The 4,587-nt window shown below is 32.3% G+C and overlaps 1 pseudogene; it reads right to left on the reverse strand.

The window, feature by feature from the left end:
• Positions 1 to 1,462: 1,462 nt before the first annotated feature.
• LOC132054750 (uncharacterized) lies at positions 1,463 to 2,354 on the reverse strand (annotated as a pseudogene).
• Positions 2,355 to 4,587: the final 2,233 nt, after the last annotated feature.

The raw sequence follows: 4,587 nt of genomic DNA on the forward strand, positions 1-4,587 counted from the left end.
ACACTCTTCCTAGCTTTCGAAGCTGCAAATTCTGAATTTATGCCTGGGAAACTTTTAACTGGAAGTGATCTGGTATAAACACCGACCAGAAATGTTATTGTAGTTGTTACCCAGGTCATTCAAGTTATAGTTCAATTGCAGGAAAACCATAGAAACTATACTTTCTATGAAAAGAGTGATCATAAGTAAATATGGTAAAGGGAATTACTAGTGCACTAAACCAGTTAGTCCACTCATGGAGTCATAGCTTAGAAACATATTGTAAGTGTATGGAAGGAATCCTTGGACAAGGTCAAATAAGAACATGCAATGGAGAAAAAGAACTATTGTGGTTGAACAAATAAAAGAAGATATATAAAAGGTATATCCCAGACTGAAAGGTATATCCACTGACCTGTATTTGCTGGTGATTACAAGAAAAGCATTATTAGAACTCCTTAATCATGTTAATCAGTGTACAAATCAGAGGGAGTGGACAGAGATGGGGATGGTTTTCAGTAAGATCATTCTATAATTGTCTAAAGAATTTGAATATAAGTGCGAAGTGTCTTTTGCTAATAATATGGAATTTGTACTGGAGTCCACTTATCCTATACATAATTGAGGGATAAAATCCAGATACTTCCGTGCCTAGAGAGTTCTTCCTAGGTGCTGCTAATAAGATTACTTATCAATAGTCAATCACAATAAATTCAACAATGCAACAAAAAGCTAAGAGTAAAGTAAAAAAGATATACAATTCTTATTGAACAGCTTTGCAAATGTAACAAATGCAAGTATTGTTACGTTTTGATCTCGGACTCCATAACATCAGCATATGAAATTATCAGGCAAAATGTTTAACAAGTACATAATGGTCCTTCTTGAGTGAGATAAGTGTCTGCACAAGTAGCCGTAATCACTGCGGTTTACAATTGAAGCCTGGATACAACCTGCTTCGTCTTCCAACTCTACGTTAATAACATTTTGCACCTAGGCCGTGTATTTGTCTTTATTATAACATTCTTGCTATTCAGTTTCATTAATGCATTACACAGACAACTAAAATGACCTGCTAGAAGGAGATAGAATTAATGTAGTAGCGGAATCAAATGCAGGGTCACAATATTTGCAAACTGAATATCATAAGCCTCAATCCACTAGAGAAAGCACTATTAGAATTTATTAAATGGGATAACATCCATACATCATCCAGCAGCCAAGATTACAAGATTACATCAACAAGCCACGATTACAAGATTAAAATGAAGGAAAATAAATAGATAACTTAACTTTAGAATGATAATCCCGAAGTAAGTAATAAATAACCAAACTACAATTCAAAAGTGAATATGAGTGAAACCACATTATGAGAATGACGGTGTGACCCAATTTGGTGGGCAAATACGACTTAGTGATAATCTAGGATAGAAAGATTCAATTTTTCCATCTTCAAGATTGTAAGCCCCCATATCTCTTCCTCAACCCAATCATCGGTAAAATATATGTGATTAGGCTTGATTCCTGTAAACTTAGAAGAGTCAATAGAATTTGCTCCATTACGGCCCACAAAAATCGTTGAATCTCCCAAACTGTTAATCTCGCTCAATTCACGTTTTATTAAATTTAGATCAAATACCTTAAATTTATAAGTATGATAAAAATCTCCGTCTTCATTGGCAAATCGGGTAACAAGTAATAGTGCATCGTATAACTCAACCAGATAGAACTGAACCGAGTGGTTATTGAAGATGCCATCTCTAAGATGAACAACCAAGTCTGACTTTACAATTGGTTGAGTAATACTAGGCCCTGCAACATCAAAAACCCAGACTTCAGACGGCATAAAATTGACCCTTATAATATATCATACTAGTGACTGCACCGAATAATTTTCTATTGTCAATACAAGTCCAATTGAGGTCTCCAAGACGCCAAAAAGCCAAGCGATTATATTTTGTAAAATAGGAAATCACCAGTACATAGTCTGATGTAAGAGAAGGATTGGCGGATAAGATAGCTTTATCGACTCAACGGTATCTCTCTTCTTCATGTGGTTCAAAGGCGGAGAGACCCTCGAAATCCCCTAAGCGTTGTCTTGAAGGAAGTTGAATTTGTTGACGGGAGAAAGGATGCAACAAGTTAAAGTCTCCAATAGTTGACAAAGTCGCCCTCTAGCTTCCGGGCGTGAAACGTTTTCGTTTGAAAGAGAGTAAAATTCTCGATAATCATCGACTCCGTCAGCAATGGAACTTGGGGAGAAAGCACATCAAAATTATCCTTAGTGGCAGCAGTTCGCCATGAGGTGCAAACAGCACCAAAAGCAATGTAATACGCTTTGCAATCGCAGCAATGACATCTGCCCAGTTCACCATGCATGGAAGAGGAATATGAAACAGTTCGCGTGTAATTAACAGCTAAGTACAGAATGTTCCCATATTGACACGGATTTGGATTACCAGTGACAAGCCCAATACTTTTGGACTTTAGTCGTAAAAACTCAATTTAAAAGTTTAGCAGAAAATGGAAAAGATTTTCAATCGGGTCTCTCTGCTTTTTCAAGCTAAGAATGTTTTTGTTACATGTAAAAAGTGGTTATTTTCAATTATTTTTTAACTTAAGCCTTTGTCTTGATTTTTAAATAGTTAACGAAAAAATTAGAATATATTGAATGGAGAATAGCTATTTTAGTCCTTGAGTTATAACTATACTGCAGTTTTGGTCCCTGTGTAATCTGACTGAGCATATTTAACCTTCAATTAATATGAACGTGAGATTTTTGTCCCTCAAACTAGCGGAAGTTAAAAACTTAACGGAATTAAACAAAAATGGAGATAGAAGTTTGATAAGTAAGTCAACACGCCGATGAGGAGACTACATTGGGAGCTAGCTTTTATGTGATCAATTATTTTCGAAAAGTTGTAGGTTGGAGTGTGCGTGCTAAGATTATTCTCGTCCATGTTTTCTTTCATTAAAATTTCATCTATCAAGGAAGTATAACAACAACAAACACAAAAATCATAACAAAAGGAAATGAAGAGCAAGAGGGTGAGGAAGAAAACTTTTGGATGGATTTCATAATTTGTATTTGAATAGGATGAGTTCACAGTGGAGGACATCGTATTCAATTGTTGTCAATGGCGGTCTAGCTTCCACAATACCTAGCCTTCTCTCTCCTTTTTTTTTTTTTATAATTATTTTAAATTTCAAACTTTTTAAAAATATTAATTCCGTTAAGTTTTAACTTCCGTTAGTTTGAAGGACTAAAATCACACATTTATATTAATTGAAGGTTAAATAAGTTCAGTGACATTACACAGGGGCCAAAACTGCACTATGGCTATAACTCAAGGACTAAAATTGCTAGTCTCCCTGTATTGAATTATTGTGGTCACAAAATTAACGCATGAATCTTCGTATCAATTAATCGTTTAGAATTATGAATTCGTATATCTACTCGTGAATTCCTTTCCAAGATCTTAATGTGAAAGCTATTTCTTCGATAAGAACTTCACTAATTTTGGGTCCTGTAAATGTAAAGGGATAATCATTTACCTAGAATTTTACATGTAAGTTACCACATTAATGTTTTCCATTATGAGGACTTTTCGGTCATTTAATCAACCTGTTATAGATATAATTTTTCAAGCTCGTCAAAAAATTAATGGATGACAAGGATAGAGCGAGTTACTACTATATATAAGGAAGAATCCTCATTTTTTGTAATTCTCACCTGAATTTTTTTATCCCTTTTTATCCTTACTTGAAATTTTTATGACTTTATAATTGTCACACAATTTAATAAATTTTAAGAACTTTTAGGGCTTTTTTTATGCCACTAAAAAAGATGATGTCATGGAAAATGTTATAGTGGCCCCCACAAAGCATACTCATATATATTTGAATTTTTTATGGGAAAATATTATTAAATTTTTTTCAATATATCATTGTTAAATACTTTTAAAATTTATCAAAAATGTAACTAACAGCCCTTCCGTTTCAATCGAAAAATGAAATCCGAAGAATGGTAGTTAATTAATTAAATTTTACGTGAGCGCACTTTTAACATAAAATTATCTAATAAATTACTATATTAAAAGAGGAACTATATTATTTTTATACATTTCTAAAAATGTTTGAAAAATATTGTATTTAAAGAAATATAATTTCGATACAGTAATAATACTAGACAAATGCAATAAGTATATTTTTTACTATTAAAATATTTTGTAAAAAACCGGATAATATATTTTTTATATAATTTAGGAGTAAGAATTTTTTTCATGTTAAAATTAACTATTTTGCAAAATGTTTTTGGTAAAAATAAGTTAGCCAATATGAGTTCTTTGTTCAATTCAAAGAACTCAAATGAAATTAATTTAACATATGAAAAGCTCAATTTGGATCATCAGGGACTTAATCTCAAAAAATTAAATTAGAAGAGCTTTCAACTATTAATTTTTTTTCCTAAAAAAATCTAATATATAAACTAAGAAAAATGTTTTCCGTTAACATGCATTTTTATACTTTAATATTTTAGAAGTTTGTCGAAAACGTCAAACTGATGTTACAAGAATAAAGAACCAAGAGCAATTTAAAAAAAAAAAA

This window comes from Lycium ferocissimum, chromosome 4 (assembly GCF_029784015.1).
Source record: "Lycium ferocissimum isolate CSIRO_LF1 chromosome 4, AGI_CSIRO_Lferr_CH_V1, whole genome shotgun sequence".
In the NCBI taxonomy this organism is placed as follows: Eukaryota; Viridiplantae; Streptophyta; class Magnoliopsida; order Solanales; family Solanaceae; genus Lycium; species Lycium ferocissimum.